The sequence below is a fragment of the Rattus norvegicus genome, chromosome 18, assembly GCF_021556685.1.
Source record: "Rattus norvegicus strain SHRSP/BbbUtx chromosome 18, alternate assembly SHRSP_T2T, whole genome shotgun sequence".
NCBI classification, from domain to species: Eukaryota; Metazoa; Chordata; class Mammalia; order Rodentia; family Muridae; genus Rattus; species Rattus norvegicus.
The window spans coordinates 62,663,231-62,686,635 of record NC_141551.1 but is presented as its reverse complement, the minus strand read 5'-3'; the positions used below and the strand labels follow the sequence as shown (position 1 = coordinate 62,686,635).

Here is a 23,405-nt window from a genome sequence, read left to right as displayed (position 1 = left end):
GTTCTCCAGGAACAGAATAGACACATGACTAGATACTAACAGGGCTTTATTAGATTGGCTTTCATGACCTGGTTTGGACAGCTTGTAATGGACACATGATTATAGACTAACAGGGTTTTATTAGGTTGTCTTTTGTGACCTGGTTTGGGTAGTTTGGCAATGGCAGTCTGACCCTAAGAGGTTGAGAATCTGTTAGTTGCTCAGTCCATGAGACTGGCTATTTCATCAGTACTAGTCACGTGCTGGCAATCTGAAGAACTCTTGGAGAGCTGCTGGGTTTCAGTTTACTTTAGAAAACATGTGTTCTAATATCAGCAAAGGAAAGCTTCAAGAATAGGATAAATGAAGTTGTCAGTGAGAGCGAAGGCAAGCAGGCAGAGAGAAAAGCTTCTTTCTTACCTGTTCTTTTATCCGAGGTGCCACCTGAAGGTACTGCCCACATTTAGGGTGGGACTTCCTGCTTCAAGTAATCTGATTAAGAAAGCCCCTCGCAGGAGTGCCCAGTGGCTTGCCATTTAGTAGATTCCAGATTCAGTCAAGTCGATGACCAGAATTAGCCATTACACATCCCTAGAATCTCCTCTTTGTATCTCGCAGAGTCTGAGATCTTCCTCTCCTCTATCACATCTGAGGCATCACAACTTCATTAGACCGTGGGTGCCTTGAGGGCCAGGCTGGGCACCTCCTGCACCTGTCCCCACAGCAGCGTCTGAGCCAGAGATTCACTGTGGATTCTTTATGGAATGCAGGAAGAATTCACAAATGCCAGAGACAATCTTGGCTGAGGCATGGGCTGTTGTGGTAGGAATTTCATAACCACATTCTAGACTTATAAAGTATTTCTCCAGTGTAGCATTATAATGAAAATAAAAACACTTTCCCCCTAAAACCAGAAGCAACAGCTTCTTGACATAGGTAGATATAAACACACACAGCCACATTCCATTTTGAGCTACGTTCAGAGCACTGGTTTTATAGAAAACTTTAGCACAGCCGTGACATTTGTTGAGTGTTCTAACCCAGAAGACACCATAGCTATTAGGACAGGAAGGAAGTCAGGATGAACTATAGCAGCAAAGCCTTGTGTGGGTAGCTTTGTAAGGGTTTGCCGTCTTTAAATGCCAAGACATCTATATTGTTAAAAAGAAGTGGAAACAAAACAGATGCCACAAAAAAGTTATAAAGAGGGTTTAGATTAGAAAATCCCAAACACATATTTAAGGTAGTATGATACTCGGAGACTCTAAAAAGTATAGCAAAAGGTTGTACTTTGATCAGATATATAAATCAGGGTTCTAGTCAAACTGTCACACAAGTGCCCTTCCATTGAGTTCCACCCTTGGCCCCCAAACTTCAAAAGTTTTAAACCCGATAATCTGCCTTTTGCTCTTATACCCACATCCATGTTTCCAAAATTTGAACCAGAATCTAAACTACTCACAGTGTATTGTAACATTGTGGTTTCTGTTTTTGAGAGTGTCTTGAGTTGCTATTTTTACAAGTAACAAAGGAGAAACATTTAAAGAGAACTCAAGGCATGACTCCGGTGGGGTGCTTTTAACATGCAAATGTCTGTGGTTTTTGGCTTGCTCTCTTCCTTACTCTCTGCACCCCCACACCCCCTTCGGTAAAACTTGAAAATAGGAAGCAAAAACCCACCACTGCTGTAAATCATGCAATTAAGGTTGATTTCTTATAAATATGAACTTTGGATCACTGTACAGACTGTTAAATTTGATTCCACATTACCTATTGCAAAATAAACTGTGAGACAGAAATAAATTAGGGTTATAAAATTTAAGGATTAAATACACTGGTGCAGTGAAAAACAGACCACACTGCACCCAGAAAGTTAGTAGACATCAATATTATGATAACACACACATCGGAAAAGCGGCTTCTGACTGTTGAGGGATGGCTGGTACTGGCCTAAGTCCTGTCTCTAGGAAAAAGTTTTTAGTACACAACATAGGAATTATTGACACCGTCATTTTAAGAGCTCAGAGTGGTGACTTAGAAGGGGGACTGTCTGGCTCAAAATCTGCCCAATGCACCAGGACACTGTGCTAACGTGTACATCCCATAGTCTAAATCGTGATGGCGCCTGCTTTGTTAAGTGATTTCAGTGAAAAATGTAAAGCCATCTCAGCCTGTTATTAGGTTCAAGGCTTCCCTTCTCCTCCCTCCCTCTCTCCCTCTCTCCCTCCCTCTCTCTTCTACCCTTCCCACTTCCTCTTCCTCCTCCTCCTTGTCTTTGGAACCAAGCCCAGAGACTTGTGCTCACAAGTGCCTTTCCATTGAGTTACACCCTTGGTCCCCAAACTTCAAAAGTTTTAAGCCCAATAATCTGCCTTTTGCCTCTTATACCCACATCCATGTTTCCAAAATTTGAACCAGTCCAAACTATTCACTGGCTCATCTGAAGCCAGGGAACAGAGCTGTAGGGTTACCCAGAAAACCAATTTGTGGCTAGAACAACGAAAGCATCTGTTGCTAGGCAACCTGAACAAGGCAGCACCAAGGGGCTCCACAGGCAAGGCACTTAGTACCTGCAGGGTCTATGGGCAGCTCTATGAGCCTTACCAGCAGAGGGCGCCAGCATACGCGGTCAGGGAAAAGAGAAAAGGGGAAGGCTCTGGGATGTGAAAGAAAAGGCCTGGGGTTGTGGATTTAGCTCAGTTGTAGAGCGCTTGCCTAGCAAGCACAAGGCCCTGGGTTCGGTCCCCAGCTCTAAAAAATAGAAAAAAGAAAAAAAAAAGTGGGGTTTGAATGGAAATGGCCACCACAGGCCCATAGCCAGTGGCACTCTTAGGAAATGTGGCCTTGTTGGAGGTGTGTCACTGGGGGTGAGTTCGAGATTTCAGAATTTAAAGCCAAACCTAGTGTCTCTCTCTTCCTGCTACCTGCCCACATTCAGGTGTAGAACTTTCGGCTCCTTCTCCAGCACCATGACTGCCTGTGTGCTGCCATGTTTCCATTATAAGAGTTGCCTTGGTTATGTGTTAGGTGTTTATTGCTTCACAGCAATAAAATCCTAATTAAGACAAGGTCCAAAGACGAAGGTAACCAACTGGGGTTCCCCAGGATAAAGACAGGTGGAGTGTTTCAAAAGTCTGATGTCAGTCTCTTGCATTTTTTGTTTTACAAATTTAAAATAAAGACTTAAAAGTTTCTGTTTGCTTTAGCCCCTCTGACTGAAGATCGGGAACCCTGAAGAGAGTCACAGCTTCTCTCTGGTGAACTGGGAACCAAGTCCAGGAAAGGAAGAAAGTTTTGCACCTTCTTTTCAGGCAGTTCCCTGGAAAAAAATTAATTAGCAAGTAGATGACATCCAGGATGGCTGTTTCAATTAGAGACGGTCCCAGATTCAGGAAATGAGGTCAAATCTGAAAAAAACGAGCCAGCCGATATTAGGCGCTAAATTTGAATGAAAAAGAAAATCGGCTTGTTCTTCTGCTGTGTTGGTGCTTTTGATGATATTAAAGACTAAAGCTGCAGTAAGGCCTTTGGTGTGGGCTCATCAAATGTCCTAGGAACAGGACAACTGTGGAAGCTGAGGACTCGCTAATTTCAGAGCGAGAACAGTGGTTGAGAAGCTGCAGGCAGCTGGCAGCCCACAAACTCGGCCATGTGGCCAGCATAGGCTGTCCCATGCAGGGCTCTCTGCCGGCCACTTGGAGTCTTGGTGGAAACATGAAAATAGGCTGTCATTCACTTTCAGCAGCCAATATCACTGTATGACCTAATTATAATACACATAGCAAGTATTATGGTACATTTAAACTTTTTTTTAAAACAGAAAAGCAGAGAAATAGCTTCACGTTTCCTTTTCTGTACATACTCTGAGATCAAATATTTTAAAACTTATTGAAATGATGTGTCTCCTTTTTTTTTTCTTACTCCTACAACAGAAGTAGCTGTGAAAGGCGCCATCCACAAAGGATCAGGAACTGACAGCTTTAAACCCCAAAATAGCATCACATCAGTAGGGGAAGGATGCTAAATGTCACTGACTTCTCTTTGTGTCCTAAGCCCAGGATTGCGGTGTCCCCGAGGCACAGACAGATTCTATCAACTGTGCGTGACATGGGGTAGGAGACACCGAAGACATCAGAAAAAACAAACCCAAAACAATACCAATATCCTGCATGCTGTCGAAGGGAAGCAGAATGGAGCCGTCAATGTTCCCAGTCCAGAAGTCCCGGGAAAGCCATCAAACTGGACCTGGCCCTGTCATGTTTGAGTGAGTGTATTCTAAAGTCTCTGTGTTAGTAAGACCTTGGTTTCCAGGCCGGAGGACTAGTGCCAAGTGGCAGAACTTTCAAGAAGTGGAGACTAGTGGGGGAGGGAGTTTGTCTTCTGGTCATTGAAGGTATGCTCCCAAAGGGACATTGACACTCTAGCCAAGATGTGTGCGTGCGGGCGGGCGTGCGGGCGTGCATGCATGTGTGTGTGTGTGTGTGTGTGTGTGTGTGTGCGTGTGTGTGATGGCTCAGGCCTTCTATCTTCCCTTGACTATGAGTGTGTGTGTGTGTGTGTGTGTGTGTGTACACATCTGTCTGTCTGTCTGTCTGTCTGTCTGTCCCCTTCTCTCTTTCTCTGAGGGGGCGGCAGTCTGCCGAGTGGTGCCGAGTGGAAGGAGACACCGATGGCCTAAAACACTCACAGCTGTAAGAAAAGTAAAGCTGAGACCCGCACAGTCTGTTTCTGTAACCGATTCTGACAAACACCAACTCTGAGGCAGAGGCGGTTGGCAGAGGCACATCTAGGGACTAGAGTATTTTAAGAAAAGCTGCATGTATCGCGGTGACATTTGAAACACATTTTACAAGCCACACATAAAACAAAAGGGCTCGGCGACGGAGCAGAAGGCCGCATCAGAACGATGTCAACCAGCACTCTGGCGGTTTCATTCTGCTCTTTAACCTTAAGGAGTCAAGCGAACTTTCGGGCTCCAGCAGATGTCCAATACGAGTTGTTTAATAAAAATATTGAAACACTAATGTGAAGTTTAAAAAAAAAAAGCAGTCTTCCAAGATTGAAAGGTAATCTTTCTTCACTGATTAACAATGGTCAAATGAAGTAAAATTAAAAAAAAATTGTAAACCAATATAAGCTACATCAACAAAGACTATATTTTAAGGATTATCTTATGGTTACAAAAAAAAATTGCTTCGTTATTTAGAGATGGTTCTAGTTTGAGTATTTCTATTTCCAAAACTATTTTCTTGTAAAGTGAATCCAATTCTACAAAGTCCCTTCATTGAATGGAAGAGGAGGGTGTATCTTGCATTTTAAATGCTGGATGCTGTTTTTGTGTCTTGTGTTGGTGACAGCTCGTATGAGTCTCAGAACTGTGAGAGATGTCACAGCACAGATCCCAGCAGTAACGTACTGACTCTGTTCTGGACTTCAGGGCTGTTTACCTGCACACATCTGTTCTTGTCTGTTAGCGAATCACATGACAGTAGACGGCGAGGAAAGCTGGCTAACAGCATCCCCATTCATACGAGCACAATAGAGCTCATATGATGGAACTTGTGTCTTTTTCCCATGTGTCATGTATCAGGACAAGCCAGGCATGGTGACTCATGTCTGCAAGTCTCAGCACTTAGGAGGCTGAGGCAGGAGGATGACATGGATTTCAGGTTAGTGTGGGCTGGACAACACAATTCCTAGGCGAGCCTGAGCTTCAGAGTGAGATTTTCTTTTGTCTCAAAAACTTGAATGAACGAATGAATGAATAAATGAATGAACGAATGAATGAATAAAGAATGTAGGGGGTGGTTCTTATGCTAAGGTCCTGTTCCCCAATTGGTTCTTGATCTATAAACAAAGATGCCAAGGACTGACTACTGGATGGAAGGAAAGAGGGGGGACTTCTGGGTCCCTGCAGGCAGGCTGAGGGAAACAGGAAGGGAAAGGGAGATTCTGCCATGCTTCTGAAGGAGAAATGATGGTGACCCATGTAAGATCTCAGGCAGAGTGGCCATAGGCTTCTTGCTCCCCCAGGTGGGAGATTAGAAATGAAATTAAATGGAGGGCAGTTTTGGGTTGCTGAACAAGGAGAAGGTGACTGAGCCACTAAAGTTGAGGGCAGATTTAGGGTGCAGATCTGGGAGTGAAAAGAAAGGGGTGAGATAGGTGAGATAGCCAAGGGAGGTTTAGAAGAGCCCAGCAATTGAACCAATAAGGTAGGTTGAAAAATAAGCTAATATGAGTGTGTGTGGTGTATGTGTGTGTCTGTGTATGTGTATGTGTGTGTGTTGTGTGTGTTGTGTGTGTGTGTGTTGTGTGTGTGGTGTGTGTCTGTGTGTGGTGTGTGTGTGTGTGGTGTGTGGTGTGTGTGTCTGTGTGGTGTGTGTGTGTCTGTGTGTGGTGTGTGTGTGTGGTGTGTGTGTGTGTGGTGTGTGGTGTGTGTGTCTGTGTGGTGTGTGTGTGTCTGTGTGGTGTGTGTGTGTATGTGTGTGTGTGTGTGGTGTGTGTGGTGTGTGTGTGGTGTGTGTGTGGTGTGTGTGTGGTGTGTGTGTGGTGTGTGTGTGGTGTGTGTGTGGTGTGTGTGTGGTGTGTGTGTGTCTGTGTGGTGTGTGTGGGTGTCTGTGTGGTGTGTGTGTGTGGGTATGTGTGTGTGGTGTGTGTGTGGTGTGTGTGTAGTGTGTGTGGTGTGTGTTTGTGTGTGTGTATGTGTGTGTGTGTGGTGTGTGTGTGTGGGGTGTGTGGTGTGTGTGTGTGTGGTGAGTGTGGTGGTGAGTGTGTGTGGTGTGAGTGTGTGTGGTGTGTGTGTGTGTCTGTGTGGTGTGTTTGTGTGTGTGTGTGTTTAGCACAGTCTACCCAGAGCATAAAGTGGGGCAGTAAAGACTACAAGCTACAAAACTAGAAGAGCAGATTTTATACTCATGAACAGCTAAGCTATAAGGAAGTACTATGGTAAGTTATAAGTAAGATGAGCTATAGGTGAAGTACTTCTAACTTGCAAAGCTAAACCTAACATCGTATGAAATCTTAAGGTTTCCCGGAGGCTGATGTGATCACCCAGTGGAAAATTCCCCGACCTGACCTCAAGTGACAGGTTGAACTTGAAGCACAGGTGCACTAAAAATACAGCACAAAGTTACCTTCAGGCTGTGTATGTAAGGTGTGCATGTAACAGGTTAACTTAGTATTAAGACTGGAGTCTTACCTGAAAGGTATCTCATGACGTGCATGTGTGTGTCCTAGTCTGCCTTAGTTGTTAACCTGACGCAGTCCATATCATGTGAGAAAAGTCTCAGCTGAGTAATTGTCTTTATTAGGCTGGTCTGTGAAGGGTTGTTTGGACTGCCTTACCTAATGTAGGAGGGCCCAGCCCACTGTGGGCGGCACCATTCTCTGGGCAGGTAGTCTTAGGCTGTAAAAGAAAGCTAGCCAGTCATGGGTCTGTGAGTGAGTCAGCAAGCCATGTTCCTCTTTAGATATTGCTCCAAGTTCTTGCTTGAATTCCTGCCCTGACTTCCCTCACTGATGGATTGTGACCTGGAAGTGTAAGTCATATAAATCCCTTTGTTCCCAAGCTGCTTTTGGTCAGAGTGTTTTTATCAGGGCAACAGAAAGGAAGCCAGAATAGTACATACATATTCCAAAATCTAAAACCTTCCAAATCTAGAAGGTGTTTTGAACAGGCAACATGCAACAGGCACTCAGAGAGCCAAGTGTGACAGTTTGTATGCACTGATGGATGAATAGTGCCAAACAGCCTCTATGTGGGAGGATCTGGAGAACTGGGAAACCTTCATGGGGAAAGAGAGACCATGGCACAGCTTGAACAAGCTTGGCAGGCAAGGAAGAAGTAGGCGTGCAAATGTGAGAGCAAAGGTAAGGACATGGGGTTGCCGGAAACAAGATGGACAGAAGTGAAGTCCAAGTCAAGGTTGGCTGAACCAGGGGAGCCTTAAGGAAATATACATTGCCAGCATGGTAACTTTTCCTAAGCTGTAATCTCTCCAGTGGAGTGTCTATTGGTAAGAACATTCAAAATCCTTTTCCATGCTGTGACTGCAAATGGCTGAGGGCAACGGGACCAAGCCCATTCTCTGTGACGAGAATGGTGGTTTGAATGAATCCGTTTTTCACAGTGTGTACTAGATGGTAATTTCTCAATAAACCTAGTATATATTATCACTTAGTATCAATTGGACAGACACCTATCTATTTTACTCTTCCAGAGAAGGCAACATGCTGATATCCTTAAAGAGGCCTTTTTACAGACTAGGGCAGACTCATTCAAAGTGAGTTATCACACATTCGACAGAGATTTCCTGAGGACCTTCACAGAGCTGAGGACATAAAGGCAGCGAGACAAGCATCTATGACAGATGCCCAGTAAGAGGATGTGACCCATACAGAATGGAGGAAGAGTCGGCCTTAGGACAGAAAGGAACTGACATGAACTAGAACGTAGATGGATCTTGAAGAGATCACGTGAAGAGGACCAACCTGTCACAGGACAAATGCTGCGTCATTTCGTGCATCCACACATACAGTCAGCAAATAAAGACAGAAAATGGAATTGTGGTGGCCGGGTGCTGGGAGGAGGGGATGAGGACGTAAGGTTTAATGAGGGCAGGGTTTCAGTTGTGGGGATGGTTTACAATGACGTAAATATGCTTAGCGCCACTGAGTGGGACAGAGGCAAGTGGTTAAAATGGCACATGATATAACTAATTTATTAAAATGAAATAAAGAGCAGAACAAGCACAATCTTCAGCTTGGTATCAGTAGAAGAGAGACATTCTTCTGGAGCGAGAACAAAGGTTTATAGTTTCAGAGAGGGTTTCTCCCAACTTAATCCTGACCCTCCAAAAAGAATGGGCTCTTCTCCACAGCAAAGACTGACCTGAAATTCATGGTCCTCCTGCCTCAGCCTTTTGAGCTCCACCCCACAGTTACCTGGCAACAGCCAGGTGTGCATGATTCACTATAAAAGGGACTGCTTGTCCCCTTTGCTCTCTGCTCTCTTCTCTCTCTCTCTCTCTCTCTCTCTCCATCTTGCTCTCATTCGGTCCTCTCACCCCCCTTCCTCCTCTTGCCCCATTCCCCTTTCCCCCTCTCTCCACATGCTCATATCAGGCCTCCTCCTCCCCCCCTCCTCCTCCCCCTCCTCCTCCTTCTGCTTCTCCTCCTTCTCCTTTTCTTCTCCTCCTCCTTCTGCTTCTCCTCCTCCTTCTGCTTCTCCTTCTCCTCCTCCTCCCCTTCTTCTCCCCCCTCCCTCTCTCTCCCTCTCAACTTCCCTCCCCATGCCCTGAATAAACTCTATTCTATACTATATGTGGCTGGCCCCTCAGGGGGAAGGGATGCCTCAACATGGGCTGTGGAAGCACCCCTTCCCCCATATCTTACCATACCTCCACCAAACATATTCCTTCTCTCTTTATCTTTTTATAAAACACAGCAATCATTCTGGCTTCTGAACAGCTTTCTTCTCCTTAGGCACTTTCACTCCAGTGTTCGGTCCTCACTAGACGGTTTCAATGTACAGAATGAGGGGCAGCTATAGGCCGCGAGGGTCCTTTAAAGCGCACCCTCTCAACATCCATCTCTCATGAAGCGCATTTGTAAAATTAGATTTTATTTCTACAGAGCTGAGGATCAAACCTTGCTCTTTCCATGCTAGGGAAGCGTTTCCTCACTGAGATGCACCCATAGCCCCACAAAAGCATGTAAAAAATAGGTTCTATATCCTTGGAGCACTGCTGGGCCTTGTGATTTGTGAGTGTTGATAAATGTTATCTCTGACTTCAGATACCACAATAGTATTGTCAAGTAGAATAGACTGGCACCAGATTCTGTGATTCCTATCTAGGGGGAATGCGTAGGAATATGTGTGCTCAGTTCTAAAGACTTAGAAAACAAAAGCTTTGCTTTCCTAGAGAAACGTCCACTAAGCTGTGTGAGCTGCTGTTCACCTTAGGTTTAAAAAGAAGGGAAAAGACTTCCCACACCATATTTGAGCCTAACAAGACGCATTACTGTCCACAGTTCTGTCTGAAGGTAACAGGAGGGACTGGGCAGTGGGGAGAGCCTGGAGGACCTGGAACCTGGCTCCTTATACACTGCAAGAAGCCACAGCATTTTCTTTCCCACTGTTGCAGAACGAGGCTGAACAAGCCTGCCTCCCCTCCCACTCATTAGAGAGATTAATCTGCATATAATGACGGTTGAATTAATTATCTCTCTGCCCAGTTGCCTTAGCAACTGGTTTCTTTTAGAATTTTGGTTCAGTTGCAGAGTTGAGAGCCGCCATATTCCACACGATTGAGTATCAGGTTAAATATGAAATTAAACAGAACATAAACTCATTTTATCCCAGGCTCCAACTACACCCCTTTCTCTGGAAACTCAGTATTCTCAAACTCGCAGGGCAACTGGTGACAAATCAGTGGGGGAGAGCCTAAGAGCCATCTGTGCGTCCTGGAGTTCTCACATTGATGCTTTGCATCTCGTGTTTTGCATTTGTTTCCAAGACTTTAAACTCCAGTTAGGGCTCTGGGTATGTGGCTCAGAGACAGGAGGCTTTTCTTGTATGAGGCGGGGTGGGGAGGGGGGTTCAGTTCCCCAACTCTAGAATAAATAGAGAGAAGGAAGATAAAAGAAGAAATCACAAAGATTTCCACAATGACATCCAAGAGGGATTCTCTCATTCCAGAAAAAATCCTAAGCAAAGATAGGTAAGCCACCGGGTGAGCAAATGCAGGGGTGTTGTCGACCCTGTGGTTGACAGGAAGTGGCAGCATATAGATGTGGAATTGGAGGAGCAAAAACAAAGACAAAAACAAAGCACAGGGCTCATAGGAACAGTAGGAGGCCACGCTCATCAGTAGGTCGGCTCAGGCCTCTGTAAGTCTCTGTGTCTTGTGTGTGTATTGATCACTCTGTCTGCTGAGAAGAGCCAGGAAGTTACAATTTCCCCGTAACTGCAGACATACTCACGTTTGAGAGAGAAACCTCTTTGGAGTGACAGCACAGATTTGCGGTCCCAGGAGAGTGGCCATCCTTTTGAACAGGGTCTCATGGGGTAGGCAGGGACAACTGGGCACCTCAGGAAGCCAGCTGTGCACACATTGCAACACTGACTTGGCAGTATAGGCTGCAAATGGCCGGCTACACCGTTGGGAGATTTGAACTCCAGGCTAAGAGGCAGGCAGAGGCTCTGCCCTGAGCTGCAGCAGGTTCTGGAGGTGTCACCTCCACCTCTTCTGCATCTCCAGAGAGCTGCCCCTGTGTGCTAAAAGGCTCCCCCTGGCTCCCTGTGTTGGCTCTGGGACTGCAGAAGGCTCAGTGGTGGAGACGAAGCTCAGGGCACTTTCTCAAAGCCATTTCTGATCAATGTGGCACAGAGGGGCTCCGTGTTGTCACTGGGTCTGACACATCCCTGCCACCCAGTGGTTTTCTGAGCCCTCCCCCTCACTTTTATAAATAACCCTTTGCTAAACTGGTTTAGATAGTTTGTTATTTTCCCCCCAGGGTCCCCACCGAACAGTGCCTTTCTCTGTGCTGATGGCACTAGGCGCGGCTTCTGACAAAGACTTGGTTCTCAGTCCCCAGTCCTAATCTGTCAGTCTGCGCCTTTGTTTAGTTGAGAACCTGTACAACTGTACAGATAGTCCTGGCTCTGTGGTTTCGAGAGGAAGATGAACCAGTGGGCTCGAAATATGCAAAGCATAATCCAGAGAGCCCAAGGCCCAGCATCATGCTGAAGAGAACACAGTTCAAAAGGCAGGAGGAACATTATGGCCAAGTTGCAAGACCTTGTTGTTGATAAGTCAGAGCGAAGGAGGTGAAAAATGCCTGGAGATTATTAGAAACGGACCACAAATAGATACATCCAGTTTAAAGCGTGCATATGTCATGGACCCCAAATAGATACATCCAGTTTAAAGCATGCATATGTCACAACTGTTTGGAAGAAAGCTATTTTTTTCTCACCTGTAGAGATTTTAAAAATCACACACAATGAGTCTGAACGGGAGCCCCCAGACGACTGGTCAGCAACAAACACGCGCATTTTAAACGTGAAATAATAATGTCAAGCTTACGGGGATGCTGCAAGGCACCCAGCGTCTGCATGCCCAGACTGTCAGCATTTTGAGGCACTCTGTTTTCATAATCGCTCATCTCCCCCTAAAAGGATGCCGAGACATCGTGGCTCTCTCAATGTCTACCTGCTAAGGACAAGTGACTCTTACGTGGTAACAGGACTCTGGTAACTCATCTATCCTGAAGCTAGCCGGGATGCTCTGAATGTGCCCCCGACCAAGGCTCATGCCACTTGGTGTGGGTGTGTGAGAGGTGGCAGAGCCTTTAAGAGGTGGAGGAGTTGGGTGGAGGGTCGCTGGTGGCATGGAGGGCATTCTGAAGCAGCTCTCGTGGGACTCCAGTCAGTTTTCACGAAACTGAAGAATCAGAGAAGGGCTTCCCTATTCTTCCTGGTCCTCCATAGCTTTCTTTCTCCTGCTGTGATCTTTCCCTTCCCCACATTCTTCCACCACGATGCCCTCTCCACAACGCCCTCACTTCCAGGTGGCATCGTGCTACTGGGACTTTCGGCCTCCGAAACCGTGGCCTAAATAAAACTTAAAAGTTACCTAGCTTCAAGGATTCAGTTCCAGGGATGAAAACTAGGCGAATCCATGTCTTAGAAGAGTCACTGCCATCGCTTCTCGGCCTTTTGGCTAAGATCAAGTGTAGAAGAGTCACTGCCATCCTTCTAAGAGTCAACCCTGGTTTCAAGAATGTTTCGGGTTTTTTTAGGTTCCTTTTTTAATAGCTGGGAACTCCACACTTTGTAGTTGTCATAGAAAAATCATTGTGGAGGGTATTTTTCATGTTTGATAGGTGGCTACCATCACGTACCAGTAGCTTCTGGTTGCACAGCAGGAAGGGAACCCTTGAGTCCAGCATGATCCATGAAATGAAGGCTCTCATCCTGGCTGCCTATCCTTCTCCAGACTCTAGCGTTCGAGCATTGATTGTATTGCTTTCCCTTAATGAAACCAACAAATAACTCGCATGAAAACAATCTGTCCTTTAGCCAGTGGCCTTTTCTATTCGACCAGCTCAGTGTTGGCACTGCTTTTTTAATATCTTATAAAATACTGCATCCTGGCCAGCTTTTCCTCCTGCCTTTCTTGGTTCACAAGACTTAAAGCACCTTCTGCTGTTCTCACATACCCTGGAATCTTGGTTGTCTTGGTCACTGTGAAGAGACACCATGACCAGGTTAGCTCTTATAAAAGAAAGCATTTGATTAGGGCTTGCTTACAGTTTCAGAGGTTTGGTTCATTATCATGGTGGGGAGCATGCAGGCAGACATAGTGCTGGAGAAGGAGTTAGGAATTCTACATCTGAAGGTGCAGACAGCAGAAAGAGATACTGTTAGCATTCTGTCTATGCTCCACCCCCACAGTTACCTGGCAACAGCTGGGTATGCTTGACACTATGAAAGGGGCTGCTTGCCCCTTCCTCACTCTCTTCCTCCCTCTTGCTCTTGCTCTCTTGCTCTCACCCTCTTCCCATTTTGTCCATTCTGTCCATGTGCTCATGGCTGGCCTCTACTCTACGCTTCTATTTCTCTACTTCTCCCTCCCTTTCTTTGCCCTACTACCCTTTTAACTCCCCTCCCCATGCCTTGAATAAACTCTGTCCTATACTATATACCATGTGGCTGGTTTCACAGCAGGAAGGAATGCCTTAGCATGAACCTGCTGAGGCACTCCCTTTCCTCAGACCTCCATAGAACATACCCCCCCTCTCTTTATCTTCTTATAAATACAACAGATACTGGGCCTGGCTTGAGCTTTTGAAACCTTGACGCCTACTCCAAGCCATATAACAACAACACCTACTCCAAAAAGGCCACGTCTCCAAATCCTTTTTAAGTAGTACCTCTCCCTGATGGCTAAGCATTCAAATATATGAGCCTACGGGAGCCATTCCTATTCCAATCACCTCACTGGCTGTGTCGTGCTTACTCGCTACTTCCTCCCTTAGTGCAATGGTTCTTTTTGAATGCCTGGTCTTTCTCCCAGAATGAGTTCCTCTTCCCTGTTCGTATCTCAGGAGTCAGTCAGACCACTGATGATTGCTAGTGAACGAGAGGACTCCAGCAACACCCATTCAGTCAGGTCCGTTCCCCTTGAAACCCAACCCCCACCTATTGAACATGTAACAGGATCATAACCTTGCCGAGTCTCTGCACACAGGATGCAAGCCGTTCCAACTGCTCCCAGAGTTCATTGCTCTCTGAGAGGAGCTCGCTTTGGCCAGGCCTCCCAGCTCTAGCTCTGGGCCTCAGACCCAGAGTGATTGGATTGACTTAACTCATACTCTGTGATTTGACCAATTCATGCAGGGATGAAAAAGATGGTTTCTTTTTCCTAAATCACGAGTACCAGGAGACCACAGAGCCTCTAGAAAGATGTCTGTCCCTTGAGCAAATACTTGAGAATACTGAGGTGATCTTCCTCCCCATCCTTGGGGGGGGGGGACTGAGAGCCTCTTCCAGGACAGATGTGTTTGTAGGGTGGACCAGAATGTTTAGGAACATGTATAACCATGTGGATACACATCTTGTGCTTCTCCCTTCCCCTCCCTCCCCCTCCTCTCCTCTCTTGTATTTTCCTCCCTCCTTCTCTCCTTCCCTTCTTCCTTTTTAGAAAGATATGTACAAAAGAAAGAGGTCAGGGAGGACAGGGAGCCCCCAGTGAGCTACCTGCCACTTGCCTAGCTCCAGCCTTTGTCCATCTGGGTGCAGCCACCTGGCTTGGCATTCCTCACTTTCCTCAGAGGAAGCACTTCAGATGTGAAGAAATTCCTTTTGTGACAGAGCTGGAGAGCTAGTTTACACCTGTTATGGTTTGATTACAAAATGTCCCACAGACTTCTGGGTTTGAAGACTCAGTCCCTAGCTAAAGGCACTTTTTTTTTTCCTGTAGGTAACTGGAACTTTAGGATGTGGGGGCTAGCTGAAGGAAGTGGATTACAAGGGGGCAAGTCCTCAGAGGGTATCTTGCCCCTGCCCCTTCCTGTCTCCCTGTGTCTTTGCTGTGGTTTTCCTGAGGTGGGGGTCTCCGCTCCACTCAGCCCTTGTGTCACTGTGCTCTCTCCTCATCTAAGGCTTAGAAACACAGCCAGTCAACCACAGACTGAAGCCTGTTTATGTGCCAACATAAACCCATCGTCCCTTAAGTTGATTTTCTCAGGTATTTGCCACGGTGCTAAGCACCTCTCAGCTCCTCAGACAGAGCATGAACCTGCATGGGCAGCCACCTGACAAGGCTGGACCACACCAAGGCCTTGGTACAGTTGGTAGAATGTGAAGTCTTAGCTGGAGGAGCGCAGGAGGGTTGTTTCTCTGTGCAACACTGCCACCTGGTGGTTGCTTTGAGCCCAGACGCTGAGCATCTCTCTAGAACACACTACAGAGCGGAAGGCAGAGGGGGGGACCTCCAGGTCTCTTTTTCAGCAGTCTCTCACCTTCCCGACTCCACCTCTTGCTATTTCTGCTAAAAACTTAATTATTAATCAACTTGTTCTTTGAGAAATTTATGCTTATTATAAACTCTTGTCACACCCCCTATCCTTAATGTCCCTCTCCCACCCCCACCAGTCCCCTTCTTTCCACGGAATCCCCATCTCACAGTGCTTCGTTCTTGCTTTGTGACCCACTGGAATTAACCAGAGCCCCTTACTTGGGCATGGGTTTGAAGCTACCCACAGGAGCGTGAATAACTCACCAGTGGCTACTTCACTAAAGGCAAAGACTTCCTCTACCCCAGCAGCGGTCAACGACCATTCATGCCCTTAGGCATGACCCACAGACTGTTCCTCATCTAGGAACCATGTTTGTGGGTTCACTCTAGTGCAGGCTGTATGCAGGCAGACACAGCTGTCGTGAGTTTGTGAGCCACTCAGCCATGCCGTGTCTGTAAGATAGCATTTCATGGCCTTTCTTCCCACTCTCTCTGCTGCAATGTTCCCTGAGGAGGTGACACAGCTGTCACTTTTTAGGGTTAAGCACTCAAAAGTCACTTGCTCTTAACTCCTTGAGCAGCCATGAGTTTCTCTAGTAACTGTTACTTGCTGCAAAGAGAAGTTTCTTTGACCAAGACTGAGGTATAACTATACATTTGACAACTTGTCACTTTAGAAAAAAAAAAAAAGGTATAGGTTCAGCCCTCAGGCTTACAGCCTTGCAAGTCATGGGCCAGGCCCTCAGGATTGGTACTAAATCTTCTTCTCTGGAGCAGATCTCAGATCTGGGTTTTAAAGATGATTTGGTTCACAGCTGCAGAACATTCATAGGGAAAACTGTGTTTCCCTTGACGTGCACAGCCCCCTTCCTACCCAAACTTGAGATCTCTGAGAGATGCAGGTTTTTCTTCGTTTCATAGAGCAGGAAACTGGAGCTCCGATAAAGGCTGCTCCTTTAGGTCATGCCAGTAGAATGTGGAGAAGTCTGGATCCAAACCTCATTCCTCTGGTTCTTAACGCACTGTCCTTACCCACGTGCCTCTAATGACTGCAGCCTCTTATTCTGGGGAAATTGTTCCTGCCCAAACCGCATCCGTCACCCTGCCTTACCCCCACCCCACTTTTTAAAGCATATTGTATTTGTAATTAGAATTACATCCATTGTCTTTGGAATCCACCTTCTTTCTCGTGCTTGGGGCAGGGACCCTCCCATCAGCCTGTCCTCACTCAGACCAAGATGGGGGAGGGGGACTTAAATGGTGTTGCCTATGCACAACTCAAATCTGTGGAGTTTGTAGCTTTAGTCTCTTGTAACAAAAACTAACAGCACTCACTTAAGTGCTGACTCAGAATGCTATTCTGTAAGGTTCAGTCTAGGTCAGCAGTTTGTGTGTGTGTGAGAAGGAGCTTTTGTTTTTAACTCACTTTTGTATTATAATTAATTCTCCTAATTCCTCCTCCAATACCTGCCGCCTTTGTTTTAAATAAACGGTCCTTACACACACACACACACACACACACACACACACACACACACACCACAAACACATATACACACACACACTACACATGCATACATACACACACATGCACACACACCATTCATTCACATACACACACACCACACATCATACACACACCACACATCACACACACATACACATACATGCACACATGCATACATACACACACATTCATATATGCACACACAAACCACATGCACACACACTACACATTACACACACACATATACACACATGCATACATACACATTCACATATGCACACACACACCACATGCACACACACACCACATTACACACACACATATACACACATGCACACATGCATACACACACATGCACATATGCATACACATACACACACCACAAGTACACACACCACACATGCACATGCACACACACCACCCACACACCACATAATGCATACACACATAACACACACACACACACACACACATACACACACACACAAACACACAATCAGTTGCTCACCCCTACAACAGATGTGCCACACTCCTATGCCAGTCAGTGACTCTTGTCTGCCAAGTTGGCATTGCAGCACTCAAGCCGCAGAGGTAAGGATTTTTTTCCCCTCGGCTTCCTGACCAGTCATTCTGGCCTTAGAAAGACTGGCCAGTATCTTTTCCTACTCCAGACTCAGTTCCAACATAGTTGCTCGGTATTTTGCAGCCAAGGAACGCTGTGTCTTCAGCAACCGGACCTTACCAACTCGGGGGGGGGGCCACGGGGGGGGCACCAAAGGCAACGGCATACATAACTTGTATAGCTTGTGGGGTGGGGCTGTGAGCTCACTCTAGCCAACTCCTGGGGAGCTGTTCCAAGCCTGATACTAGAGTTTTCAGTAACCTAGGGCTTCTGGGATTGATGCTACTCACCCATGCAGGAGGCTCCATGTCAAGTCCCCACCCCTTTGAGCCAGGGCATCATTGCATATCCCTGGCTGGCCTGATTCAACTCAGAGCTCTGCCTGCCTCTGCCTCCCAAGTGCTGGGATTAAAGGTGTGCACCACGTGCCCAGCCAGACTTGTAACGTTTTAAAGTTATATTTTAAAGTAGCTTATAAATTAGTGGATTTCTATATGACTTCTTTGATATATCTCACTGGGTAGACCCTATATGCTATTCCTTACCCACTCATTTAAACTGTTTCACCCTCCCTGCCCCAGGGTCCGTCCCCACTTAAGGCCTCTTTTACCGCTATGCTCCCCTGTCATTTCCAGCTATCTACAGACATTTCAAGTTAAATAAACAAATATAAAAGATGGACGGTGTGCTCCACATGTAAGCGAGGACATGTAGTGTTTGACTTTCTGGCTGTGGGTTACCTCAGGCAGTACGACGTTTTCCAATTTCACCCATTTTCTTTTTCTTTTTTTTTTTTTTTTTGGTTCTTTTTTTCGGAGCTGGGGACCGAACCCAGGGCCTTGCGCTTCCTAGGCAAGCGCTCTACCACTGAGCTAAATCCCCAACCCCACCACCCATTTTCTGACAGGTTTCTCCGTAGTGAGGTTGGACTTGAACCCAGGAGCAACACAGCTGGGTCACGTTAGGAACCTCCAAACTGATTCCAAGAAGACCCCACTACTTCACGTCCCACCAGCAGTGTACTGGGGTTTCTCCTTTTCACATTCATGATGGCGCCCCTTGTCATCTGTGTTCTCGGCGATGGTCATTCAGACGTGGGCGAGGTGGTTTTCATCTGCATTTCCCTGATAGGTAAGGATGTTTTGATCACATTTTAAATGTTTACTACCTGTAAACACATTCTTCTTTTGAGAATTTCATTTAACTACACAGTCAAGTTTCAAGCTAGTAGCTTTCTCTCTTGATTAAAATAATAATAATGATAAAGTTCTTTTCATAGTCTAAGCCCTAATTCGTTGTCAGACGCACAGCTGACAACGTCTTTTCTTCTCATTTCATGGGCTGCCTCTTCACTCAGTTGACAGTTTCCTATGTCGTCGAGAGGCCTTTTAGCTTCATGGGGTCCTCGTCTGCTGAATGGAGTCTCCACTTGAGAAAATGCTAACCCCATGCCTACATGTGGAAGCACATGCTTTGTCCTTTAACACTTTCGGGGCATCGTATCTCATGTTGAGGTCTTTCTGTCATCTGCATAGACCTGGTGTTTGAGTTATGTCGAATACCATGTCAATGGTCTTTCTATGTCTATGATCATGACCTTGTGATTTTTGTCTTTGAGTCCATTTATGTGACAAATTACATTTATTGATTTATTTATGCTGAGTCATCCTTTGCATCTATAGAATGAAGTCAACCTGATTCTGATGAATAATGCCTTTGATGTTAACTGAACCTGGCTTGCCTTTTAAGACAGGAGCTACGATTAGCCTGGAACTTCCTGTGTAGACCAGGGTGGCCACAGACTCACAGAGATCTACTTGCCTCTGCCTTCTGAGTGCTAGAATTAAAGTTGCTCAGCACCAGGTGCAGCCCATTTTTCCTTTTTTGTTGTATCTATCTAGTTTTGGCATCTCGGTGATGCTAGCTTCATTAAAATGAACTTGAAAGCTTCCTTTTCTTTTCTATTTTATGGAATGATTTGAGTGGCATTGGTATTAGTTCTTTCAAAGTTTGCTGGAATCCTTCATTTTTGAAAATTACTGTTTCTGTATCATTGATGGCTGTAGATCTGCCAAAGTCACATATTTTATATTGCTTTAATTTTTATAGGTAGGTCAGAAGCATTTAGAAATTCATTCATGTATTTTAGACTTTTCAAATTTAGTGAAATACAAGTTTTTAAGGTATGTCCCTATAACTCTCCGAATTTCCTTGTTATCCGCTATGTCTTCTTTTTAATTTCTAATTCCTCCAATTTGGGTCTTTTCTCTCTTTTTGAGTAATTTGTCTAAGGGTTTGCCAATTTTATGTATTTTTTTCAGAGAACCATCTCTTTGTTTCACTTCATTTCATTGATTCTTTGTGGGATTTCTTTTTTTTTTCTTTTTTAAAGATTTATTTTATATATGTGAGTACACTGTAGCTGTCTTTAGACACACCGGAAGAGGGCATCAGATCTCATAACAGATGGTTGTGAGCCACCATGTGGTTGCTGGGAATTGAACTCAGAACCTCTGGAAGAGCAGTCAGTGCTCTTAACCTGTGAGCCATCTCCCCAGCCCCTACTTGTCTCTTTCTGTTACTGCTTTTATATTTTGTTTGTTCTAGCTTTTCCAAAGACTTGGTCATTAAGTCATTAATGTTTTAAAGTTATTTACCTGTGTTCTTTCTGATTTAAACATATTTATTATTATTATTATTATTATTATTATTATTATTACTATTATTATTTTTATGCTATCATTAATTTATCTGTGTGTGATGTGTGGTGTTTGGAGCCCACATGTGCTCTGGCATGCATGTGGAAACTTGACAACGAGTTTGTGCTGTTGCTTCTCCCTTACCTGTATCTGTATTTCAGAGCCTTGATTCAAGTCATCAAACTTGTCTGGTAAACACTTTACTCACAGAGCCATCCTTCTCACCCTCACTGCTTTTCTGACATAAGCACTTAAAGCCATAAACATCCCTCTTAGCGTTGCCTACAGTTTAGGATGCTGTGTTTTCTATTCCATTCTAGGAACTTAAATCTTCCTTCTTGATTTTCTTGGCATGCATGTGGAAACTCAGTCACCATTCAACAACGTGTTGTTCGGTTTCTAGGAGTTTGTGTGCTTTCTGTAGCCTTTCTTGCTGTCAATATCTAGCTTTATCTCAGCTTGGTTGGACAGAATACAAGATGTTACTTTAATCTTACACTTATCAAGACTTGCTCATGTCTTACGTGATCTATCTGAGGAAAGCTCTTTGAGCTGCCGAGAACGATGCGTGCTCTTTTGTGTTTGGGTAGAAGGTTCTATATATCTGATAGCCCATTTGAGCAATGGAGTCATCTAATGCTAATGTTTCTCTGTTTCCTTTTTGTCTAGATACGCTCTCTATTGGGACAGTAGGGTGTTGAAATCACCTACTATTACTGAGTTGGGGCTAATCTGTGACTTGACATGTATTAGTACTTGCGTTATGAAGTTGGATGCACATGCGTTGGGTGTGCAAGCATTTAGAATTGTAATATTCTCTTGAAGCGTTGTTCCCTTAATGAGTATGAAGTGACTTTCTTTGTCTCTTCTGTACAGTTGGGTTTGAAGTCTGTTTTGTCAAATATTAGAATAGCTTAGCCTCTATTTTTGCCAGTTGTATTTGCTTGGATAACCATAGTCTATCCTTTTACCTTAAGGTGGTGTCTATCTTTGGTTGTGGTGGCTTAAAGGACACAGGTTGCCCACAGTCTCAGGTATTTGAACACTTGGTTTCTAGTTGGTGGCATCGTTTGGGGGTAGGTTTAGGTGATGTAGTATTGTTGGAGGAAGTGCATCACTCGGGGTGGGCTTTGCTATTCAACATCTTGAGTCATTTCCAGTTCTCTCCGCTTCCCTCTTGAATTAATGATGTGAGCTCTCAGTTTCCTACTCCTGCTGCCGTGCCTGCTGCTTACTGCCTTGCATTCTAGTCATAATGGAGGCACCCACCTATAATCCCAAATAAAAGTCTTCTTTCTAGAAATTGCCTTGGCTATGGTGTTTTATCAGAGCCGTGGAAGGGAAAGTAATATGAGGGTTTTGAGATGACTCTAAAAACCCATCACCCACTTTACTAAAGAAATATTTGGTCATACCTGGTACAGTCAAGGCAAGTTTGCATTTCGGGTAACTCATGGGGCTTAAAGTAGAGAGGCCAAGGGTGGTTACTGTCAGCAGAATCAAGCTATCTTCTCTGATACTGTGGTCCAGGGTGAGGCCTCACTGCATCCACCCCTAGAAAGGATCTCCTTTCCTCAGCCACAGGGGACAAAGGTTCCATTCACAGAGAGCTACACAATTTGTTGCCTGCATGTCAGATTGTTGATACTTGCCCTCCAGGCCTTGCCATTCCCTTACAGAAGCGCCAATACCAGTGGCTTAACTTCTAAGCCATCACCAGGCCAAAGGAGAGAAATGAAGGGACTCTTAAATAAGCCTGTCCATTAGGCACAGCAGAGCAGATTGGGTAAATTGCCCATATATAAGCTTTTTAGCTCCATGTGAGGAAGCCAATGTTCAGTATGCTGTCATATCAGAAATGGCTCTGAAGCAAAACATCAGTTAAAGAACTTCGGGGGTGGGGGGGGGGTGGGGAGGAACTCCACAGCCACCCCTCCATGTCATAGGAACGAAGGGACATCACCTGGCTGTGACGAGTCACAGTTTAACTTGCTCTTTGTGGAATGAAAATTCATTGCAGCCAAATGCATTTTCTATACTTCTCAAAGAGCAGAGACGCCCTCACTCACCACATAAGTCAATGAGAGACCTATGTAGAATTTAGTTAAAATTGCAGACAAGGTATTTAGTATTTGTTCTAGATGAAACCTCAATTTGCAACTTTACAAGGATAGGGGGAAACTTATTGTTTTAAAAACTTCAGTATGGTCCACATTTTATTCTATTTTATTTATTTTTTTTAGTGAGTTCCTCGAAAGATGCCTTTTGGGTATCAGGCTCTGCTAGTGTCTGTACAAAGGCTCCTCCCACTTGCCTCTCTGATTGCTGGTCCTCTGTGCCTACTAGGTGCTAGTTTATACTGTGTAGCATAAACTATAGTACTACATATGTAGAATATAATATATATCTATTATATATAGTAGAATAGTCTCCTCCATTAGCAAGTTCCTTTTCTATCTACTCAGGTAGCCATGGTTAACTAAGATCTAAACATATTCAATGAAGAATTCCAGAAATAAACAATACATAATTTAAAAACAGCCTTTTATTACACTATATCATAATGCTTCTAGGTAGTAGTCTAGGTATATAAATTAATATCATTTACTGTACTTAGTGTATAGATTAAACTTCGTCATGGCTATGCACGCATAAAGCAAATCATAGTGTCTATAGGGCCTGGCTCAATCTTTTGGGCATTGTGGAATTCATCCCCCTAGGATAAAGAGAGCTGCTGTATGCCACAGCTGGCTATGTCACTTGTCTCCTGCCTGAGGCCACGAGCTCAAGTCTGAAAGCAGACTCTCAGAATCTGGGACACGTGACTACTGAATCCCAATAACAGCTAGTCAACAGTGAGTAGGTCAGAGCACAGCTCAATATCTGTGTTCGTACATATATTGTCCCACACATTCAGTGGCTGATTGATTTGTGACAGCCACTCAGTCTTTAGGGCTATGCTGGTTTTGGCTGTATCCCAGGTTTCTGTCCCAGGGTAAGTGTAAGCTTGTGGTTTGTCTCCTCTGGCCTCTGCGGGGCCCTGCTCTGTCCTGCTGTGGTGTTTCACTCCA

At 45.0% G+C, this 23,405-nt stretch overlaps 1 protein-coding gene, 1 long non-coding RNA gene and 1 pseudogene across 2 annotated transcripts in view; 2 read left to right on the top strand and 1 right to left on the bottom strand.

Moving 5' to 3' along the window:
- Window positions 1-8,736, top strand: part of LOC120098241 (uncharacterized) — a 36,351-nt gene extending 27,615 nt beyond the window's left edge. Inside the window, exons 3-4 of the long non-coding RNA XR_015643056.1 lie at window positions 3,912-4,243; window positions 8,202-8,736. This is a non-coding gene — a long non-coding RNA (uncharacterized LOC120098241). The remainder of the gene's footprint in view (window positions 1-3,911; window positions 4,244-8,201) is intronic.
- Window positions 1-23,405, bottom strand: part of Gnal (G protein subunit alpha L) — a 138,506-nt gene that overhangs the window by 98,143 nt on the left and 16,958 nt on the right.
- On the top strand, window positions 12,688-12,855 carry LOC120098414 (U2 spliceosomal RNA; annotated as a pseudogene).